Below are 9,457 nucleotides of genomic sequence, written 5' to 3'. Positions count from 1 at the left end.
ATGGTACATCCAAACCGTCATCGAACCCATCGTTCTACCATTCCTAGACCGGCAAGGGAACTTGCTGTTCCAACAGGACAATGCACGTCCGCATGTATCCCGTGCCACCCAACGTGCTCTAGAAGGTGTAAGTCAACTACCCTGGCCAGCAAGATCTCCGGATCTGTCCCCCATTGAGCATGTTTGGGACTGGATGAAGCGTCGTCTCACGCGGTCTGCACGTCCAGCACGAACGCTGGTCCAAGTGAGGCTCCAGGTGGAAATGGCATGGCAAGCCGTTCCACAGGACTACATCGAGCATCTCTACGATCGTCTCCATGGGAGAATAGCAGCCTGCATTGCTGCGAAAGGTGGATATACACTGTACTAGTGCCGACATTGTGTATGCTCTGTTGCCTGTGTCTATGTGCCTGTGGTTCTGTCAGTGTGATCATGTGATGTATCTGACCCCAGGAATGTGTCAATAAAGTTTCCCCTTCCTGGGACAATGAATTCACGGTGTTCTTATTTCAATTTCCAGGAGCGTATATCCTAGTCGTGCACTACTCAGCCTGTCAATATGAATCAAACTGGTGAGGAAAAGTTACCCCTGTGAGCATTTAATACCACGCGGGTTCACTGTGCGAAGCACGAACGGAAAGCGCAGAAGGCAAACTCTGAACGAAATTACTACCACATGGTGTGAACCACAAGGCAAACTTGAGAAATCACTAATAAACAAAAAGAAATGAATTTACAACATGAAATGAAAATCCAATCACACGTACGTTCACAGCTGCGGAAAAGCCATTCAGCCTTTCATGCTGGAATATATTTCCATACTACTAGTTCTGGTAGAATAAAGTAAATACCTGAAAAAAGTAAAACCTCTGAATAACACCATCCCCTACTCTGTACATACTTGTAAAACTTAATTCTGAGCTTAAAGCTATAAAAGTACACCGAAGCGCTAAAGAAACTTGTATTGGCATGTGAATTCAAATACAGAGATATATGAACAGACAGAATACGGCGCTGCGGCCGGCAACGCCTGTATAAGACAACAAGAGCCTGGCGCAGTTGTTAGATCGGTTGCTGCTGCTACAATGGCAGGTTATCAAGATTTGAGTCTGAACGTGGTATTACAGTCGGCGCACGAGCGATGGGACACAGCATCTCGCAAGTAGCAATGAAGTGGGAATTTTCCCTTACGACCATTTCACGAGTGTACCGTTAATATCAGGAATCTGGTAAAACATCAAATCTGCGGCATCGCTGCTGTCGAAAAAGGTGCTGCAAGAACGGGGCCAACGACGACTGAAGAGAATCGTTGAACGTGACAGAAGTGCAAACCTTCCGCAGATTGCAGGTTTCAGTGCTGGGCCATCGACAAGTGACACCGAGCGAACCATTCAACAAAATATCAGTACATGGCCTTTAGGAGCCGAAGACCCACTCGTGTACTCTTGATGACTGCACGACACAAAGCTTTACGCCTCGCCTGAGCCTGTCAACACCGACATGGGACTGTTGATGACTGGAAAGATGTTGCCTGGTCGGACGAGTCTCGTTTCAAAGTGTATCGAGCGGATGGACGTAGACAGGTATGGAGACAACCTCATGAATCCTTGGACCCTGAGGCCGGCCGCGGTGGTCGTGCGGTTCTAGCGCTGCAGTGCGGAACCGAGGGACTGCTACGGTGGCAGGTTCGAATCCTGCCTCGGGCATGGATGTGTGTGATGTCCTTAGGTTACTTAGGTTTAAGTAGTTCTAAGTTCTAGGGGACTGATGACCTAAGATGTTAAGTCCCATAGTGCTCAGAGCCATTTGAACCTTGGACCCTGCATGTCGGCAGGGGACTGTTCAAGCTGGTGGAGGCTCTGTAATGGTATGGGGCGTATGCAGTTGGCATGATATGTGACCCCTGATACATCTAGATACGACTCTAACAGGTGACACGTACGCAATCATCCTGTCTGATCACCTGCATCAATTCATGTCTATTGTGTATCTCGACGGAATTGGGCAATTCCAGCAGGCCAATGCGACACCTCACACGGCCAGAACTGTTACAGAGTGGCTCCAGGAACACTCTTCTGAGTTTAAGCACTTCCACTGACCACCAGATTTCCTAGACATGGACATTATTTAGCATATCTGGGGTGCCCTGCAACGTGCTGTTCAGAAGATATCTCCCAACCCTCGCATTCTTACGGATTCATGGACAGCCCTGGTAACAGAAGACCTGTGGGGCCGGCCGTGTAGGAATAATGGCAGGATGATAAACACCTGGCGATACGACTTCAGGGTTCGAAATGCTTCGCGCTTTAAAAAAAGAACGCATTTGCGACGGAAGGTTGACGTTTCTTCCTTTAGGACTAAAATTTATGGCAACAGTTTTTAAAGGTTACCGTTAGGTTCTCGTTCTTTCGATTTTACTCAAGAAAATAAAAGCCCTGATAACTATGAACCAAATTATTGGTAATATTCTTGTGGATGTATCCAAGGGTGAAGGGAAGAGGATTACTAAGTGGAAGACACCTTAACTAGTGACTGCTGTCGCTGAAAATTAAAGCTACTAATCACTGTCAGCATTACATCACCTGAATTTATGATGCTTTACGGATATTTGTATCGTTCATTTGTCGGAGTTGTTTCCTTCTTCCCGAAAAGGATCCATGATATACCGCAGTGCACGTCGTGGGAAGCTCGTTGTTACCTCTTGCAGAGATCGACTTTGAAAACTTATAACAGATGTGTATTACTATTAATCGATGGAGCGTACAAAAAATTGACACATATCCACTTTACCAGTGAAATCTTCACGGGTATCAACCAAGCAGTAGCGACATCTTGAAGCAGCTAAACCTTGGGTGAAGCGAGGCGTGGTTGTTATAGAGTTGGCCTCATCTACATGGGAATCTGGCAGGGACTCTCTTCTCTTCTGAAGGCACATCATTGACCCGTCCGATATTCTCATAGCAGAGGAGCCTGTGATCCCTTAAGCATAAAAAAATCACATGCCACTAGAACCCGTCACTTCTCTTGCAGGTACAAAACACGCTGAAACGTTGCTTCATGACAAATAGATCAGATGTAATAAAAAGATTCCATCGATAAAATTCTCTGAGAAGCCGGTATTGCTTAAAATATTATATAACCAAACAACTTTAATAAAATAAGCAGCATGTAACAAGATTTACAAAACTAAATGGACACTCTCTGTTGCGGAGCCGCGCGGGATTAGCCGCGCGGTCGCAGGCGCTGCAGTCGTGGACTGTGCGGCTGGTCCCGGCGGAGGGCATGGGTGTGTGTCTTTGTCCTTAGGATAATTTAGGTTAAGCAGTGTGTAACGTTAGGGACTGATGACCTTAGCAGTTAAAACCCATAAGATTTCACACACATTTGAACATTTCTGTTGCGGATACTACTGTTATATTTGTTGCAACGTTCTTTAAAAAAAATTAACTTTAAGACTACGTCGACTGAATGTCTGAACTGTGGAATGGGTACTGAACTCGAGTCATCTTGCAGCGCATTGTAACTGCATGTGGTGTGCTTACTCCTTGTTACTATTACCAAAAACTTTATATGCATTTATTGGGCAATCCAACTCCCAGTACCAATAAAGAAATACAGTCACTGCAAAAATATGTTCAGCCCCTTAGGAGATGAATCCTCTTGCCCTGTTCAAAATTGATAACTTTGATCCCTGCGCACATAACAAATTAACTTGTCTTACCTCTAAAGCAGCAACAGTGCAACGCAATATATTCTGCTCTCTCATAATAAAGTGTGAATATGCAAACTACAGGTTCAGCGCTGTACAATGCTGGCGGTAATACTTTCAAATGCACATGAAATTCTTTTGGCTGATAAACGAGGACATTTAAGAAAAATCCAACTTCTTTGAAAAAACATATGACCTGGAAAAGGAGACGGTACTGATTGTGGTGAATTACTAACGCGGAATTTTTTGTTGCAAAATTATATTGAAAGTTAAGTTTGTCTTTTCAAAAACATCTACAACTGAAATTACATTGCTTAGAATAATATATCATATTTACTAATTGATCCACATACAATGAGATTTATACAGCAAGTGTTATCTGTTCTCACTAATCCAGCATACATTCAAGTCATCATATTACACATAGCTCTGTTAACAAATCTTAGAGGCATTACAAAAGTGAAATATCTAACGAGCCTTTTTATCAAATCAATTTAGGTACATTCTGGGGTTCCTCAGCAATTACAAATTATAAGCCAACTCATCTATATTAACGTGCTGGAAAAACAAAAATCATAATTATTTAACATATTTACCTTGCTTGCATGAAGACATCTGCTTACATGTTCAACAATATTGACATACATACATTAATCTAACATTTGGTGGCTTCATATAGCACACCACAAAAACTGCCTACTCCATCGTCTTTTGCTCACAGTCAGCTACCTACAACTGTGCGCCCAGTGCACCCTTACTCCAACACTACAATCTCAGACCAGAAGCAGTATGTTTGGTTCTGCGGTCGAACACAGTCAACGATCCGCATTATAAAGCTTATCACAGATATACGTCGTTTATAGTATACTAGTTTAATTTATATTAATATTCTTATCATATTCTGATGCCACATACGAGTATGCCCCAGTAGACTCCTTTCAGTGTTTTGAAGCACGTTTTCTAAAATCTTAACACATTATGGAGAAACTGGGACTTCTGCTTCAAACAATAAGACTCCTGTCAGTCTCTCTCTTCATAATGGTTCGACCAGCACATCATAAACTGAAAACATGGATCTCTGTAAAGCGAGATTGGATCTGATGTGCCAACCCGAAGAACAAGACAGTATTACAATCTCAAATTCTTCACAAAAGACACAAAAGTAGATAAGATTATGACAGCTAACATACTTCACGTAGGACACGCAAAGGCCGTTGAAATCACGGTTCACTTGTTATCCACCCGCTTGGAAGACTTTCAGCACCATAATGGGGCAAAGTGAGAAAATAACTGTTACAGTTTAACGTCCTACTGACATTTAGGTCAATAAAGCACTATCTCAGTAGGTCAGGGATAGGAAAGGGGGAAGGGGCGAGGGATAAATTACCGAAGAATCCCTTCTGGTATTCACATGTTATTGTTTTTAAACAGACATTGCAAAAGCCAAAATCTGTTGGATGCGACACAGTTCAGAGACCTCTGCTAATGGATATCGTTACGCATGCGCTGACAACATGTTCCAAAACGCCGCGAATAAAAACAGGATTTTTCAGGGACTCGCACCTCGGGTTCTGCTGGCGATAGAAAAGTTGCGTCAGATGTTTTCGATAGCCCTTGGGCATCATATGTATACATCACTTGTGTACCTAACAGAAGGATCGCATTACTGTAAGTATCCTACTGTATAAAATCAAATTTTGAATATTACACACTTGCTCCAGCTTAGATAAATGGGGCAAATCGATTGGTTCTTTTTGCATTACATGTGGTCTACGGTGTGCCTTAAGAGACTTGTGGAGGCACCATTTAGTTCATGTGCTGTTACAGAGAAAACCGGAAAAAGAATTTTTCACCATTTTTTCGCCACAGAAAATTGCTCAAATTTTAACGGTATATTGTCTAGGCATTTATCTAAAAGCGTCATCATTCCGTTTTCAAAAACCTTTATCAGTTACCGAGAAATACTCCAAAACCTAGTTTATGGGTACCAAAACTGATCCGTGGATTCCAAGACGGCTATGCACAGCAAATGGCTGAAATCCATTCCTGAAATACAGTGATAAACTCTCGATCTCGAACAACTTTGAAAATCTGCTTTATATCTTTATCCGTTTTCGAGATATGGAGGTTCAAATTTACGCTACCGTTACTCGTAAATTACGCACGTAAAAGTCGGTGCGAGGCGAAAACATAATTTCTAAAGCGACGTAGCACGGAGAAATATGCCGTAAAGTGTCTCCCTTTTCATCAGAAGCAGTCGTGAAACCCCATATTGTAATACTGAGTCACATGCAAAACTATTGTACAAGTGAAATTCGGACCGAGGCGTGTGTTTATTAGTTTTGCATTATTTCAGTTTCAAGCAAGTAAACTACAACATTATATTGAGCTGTAAAATTCTTTTCATATGAGTGACAGGTCTTACTGTATCAGGGGAAAGAAGGAAACCGTTGGGAAATACCATTGCTGGAACACTGAAATCATTTTCGTCAAAAATGTTAAAATACCTTAAGTGGCTTCAGTATTTCGTTATACAGTAAAATGTCAGCAATACGCCGTTAAAATAACACATTGCTCTCACAGATGAATTGTACTGTGTTTATGGAAGTATTTTTTGATGCTCTTTTTCTAAGCTAAACTAAGGCTTCCGCCTGATCCCCTAAGATGCGTATTACCAGAGTGTTATTGTATATTAAATTATCCCTTTTCAAATTTAATTGGCATTTAAGGTTTTATTATTTGTCTGCTGTTTGTTGATTTTATTAATTATTTTCAGGTCTAGTGTTTAGTATAATTTGTCTCGGAATGTTTTATTTTAATACTTTTTAAACAAATTATTTCAGTGTTCCAGCATTTTTAAATACCTATCTGTGAGAAGTGTTCAAATAAAGCATTTGGAAACGGATAAAACAAAATGTTAGTAACATTCATTTGCGGAATGTCGAACCGAAACAAATAAGCCTGCACACTATTATCTGCTATTGTTCACATCACTGCAGGCTTGATGGACCAGCGACCCTGTTTAACTGCGTCGGTAAAGCGTTGTGCGTTGGGTTATCTTCGCTAAGTAATGCGGGTGAGCTAAGCTGCCGCATAATAAGTGAGGTTATTACTGTACCCGACTACAAGCAGCAGAAGCTCCACGGAAAATAAAATCCAATGAGGTAATAACAAACCTGGAATAATACGCAGTGCAATGTTTAGGATTGTTCTTACGATGAGTAGACTATAGCGGATGTGAATGAGTTACAGTTTAGGGGGAGCTTTTATGAGTGAGAGGTGAGTTGCGGGTTAAACAGAGTGCGATTACTTTTGCAAGCTGAAGTTTTGGGAAAATTTTTAATGATGCTGAGAAAGGCACCGCACTTCTCAGTCAGTCTTTTAAACAAGAGCATATTCGCCTCTTTTTATGTTCCGACAGGAGTGCCTTTCAACGGCGCCACATTGCGTAGCATGACTAAGCAGACATGTGTCATGTTAAGGAGCTTGAAATTAAGTCTTTGCACAACTGAATAAATGCAATCAATAAATTTTTTCTGGGTTTGGGACCGCATTGTCAATATGTACAACTACCGACGTTTCGGTCACTATTGCAAGTGACCTTCTTCAGGATGTTTTCTTTTCATTTTCTTGTTTTTGGTTTTGTTTGTTTATTGTGCCAATGGCCGCGGAAGTCTACATTTATATTGAATAAATGGTTTTGTGTTTTACCATAACTGTTTCACCACACTTTATTATGAAACATTTCCTTTTTTTTCCTATCCATGCTGCACTTTTCATTTACGTTTTAGTGAACAAGGTGCACGGGCTAGAGCTAAACACAAACAAATCCTTATAACAGAAGAACACAATGTATTATGTTGTTCGGTAAATAATCGACAGAGACACTCTCCAAGATATGATCCTCACCATTTCATGCAAAGCGCTGAGTTGCATGGCGCATGCACACCGGTGACAGGGCAGATTTATCTAGACATGATGGTGAACTGTGCAGTTTCACAGATCCCTCCCGACGTCATTTTCCAAAAGGATGGTCCCCCAACTTCTCTACTATCATGGGGAAGCTATCATATTTCTCCACGAGACGTTTCCTGAGTGTTGGATCGGAAGGAGATATCCATCTGTACACTTAGTCTCCCGATTTGACTCCATTGGATTTAAGCGCATGGGGCATTGTTTACAGAACAATGGTTGGAGATCGCGTAAATCTGACACAATGGATGTGCGACGCAGTAGAGGCCATAAATGATGTGAGCATGTGGCGAGAAGTGGAGTACCGTCAAGCCACAAACGGAAGCCACAGTGAATTGTACCAACTTGCATAAAAATATTTGAGCTGGACATATAAAGTTATAAACTTTAACAGATACTGAAATACAAACAAATGTTTTTGTGTACCTCGATCCTGGACAGCCACTATTGTACTTTTAGGCCTGGCACTTTCTGGTATAACGCTTATTTTGTTGTTTACAGTGTGTGAAATTAAGAAATCTGAGTCCACGCATTGCCTTTAGAACCTGTCTTATCAACACAATACCAATTTGAAAATTTCCCGGCAAATCAACTGTTCAAAAAGATTTGTTGTCCAGCCGAAATATCGTGCAATGAAGTTTACGACGACCGCCTGCAAACCCGAAATCTGTTTGAACAACATGATACCACTTCAGCGCCTTACGGATTTTGTGCTGATTTTCACGTTCACACTGACGGGAGTGACTGGGGGGAGGGGGGGGGGATTGTGTAAAGATTAAGAATCTACGAATCTACATTCGCATTGTGGAGGCGCTGGAGTCAAAAACCTGTCCTGCCACACATATACAGAAGTCCACGAGTTGCCCCTCAAATCACTTGCTAAACATCATCACAATTGCAGACATTAAGTATCAAAGAATGGTCAAAAATTGTGATCGGATGCTTTTATAGACCACCTGGGTCAGAATCTGTAGTTACAGCGCACTTCAGACGGAACTTGCGGATTATCGTTAGTAATTTTCCTGATCATGCCGTTGTAATAGGGTGACTTCAACTTGCCAGGTATAGATTTGGAGTATTATGCCATCAAAATCTGGTGCCAGAGACAGGGAGGGATTCGTGTGGCATTGTTCTGGATGTCTTGTCCGAAAATTACCTTCATCAGATAGTTAAAGAATCAACTCGTGAGGATAGCGTCTTAGACCTCCTGGCAACAAGTAGATCTGAACCTAGCGAATCAGCTAACGGGGAGGAAGGTATCAGTGAGCATAAGGCTGTGACAGCATCTATGACGACGGGTCCTACAAGGAATGTTGAGAAATGTTGCAAAATATATTTGCTCAGTAAGGGTGACAGGATGCAAATGTTTGGTGATGAGGACCAAGATGTGGAGAACAAATGGAAAAAATTGAAACACATCTTTCAATATGCCCAAGGCAAGTATCTTCCTAGTAAGGTTTTAAGGGATGGGAAAGATATACCATGGTTTCATAGCTTTGTTAGAAAAGCGCTACGTAAACAAACAGCACTTCACCTCAGATTCAAGAGAAGTGAAAACCGAGCTGACAAACAAAAGCTGAACGAAGCGAAAATGAGGGTAAGGAGAGCAATGAGAGTAGCGGTCAATGATTTTGAAGGTAAAACCTTGTCAACTGACCTGAGTAAAAACCCTAAGAGATTTTGGACGTATGTGAAATCAGTAAGTGGATCAAAATCATCTATCCATTCTCTCAGTGACCACACTGGCACCGAAACGGAAGATAACAGAGAGAAGAC

This window comes from Schistocerca gregaria, chromosome 1 (genome assembly GCF_023897955.1).
Source record: "Schistocerca gregaria isolate iqSchGreg1 chromosome 1, iqSchGreg1.2, whole genome shotgun sequence".
Taxonomy (NCBI): domain Eukaryota; kingdom Metazoa; phylum Arthropoda; class Insecta; order Orthoptera; family Acrididae; genus Schistocerca; species Schistocerca gregaria.
This window is presented reverse-complemented; position numbering follows the sequence as displayed.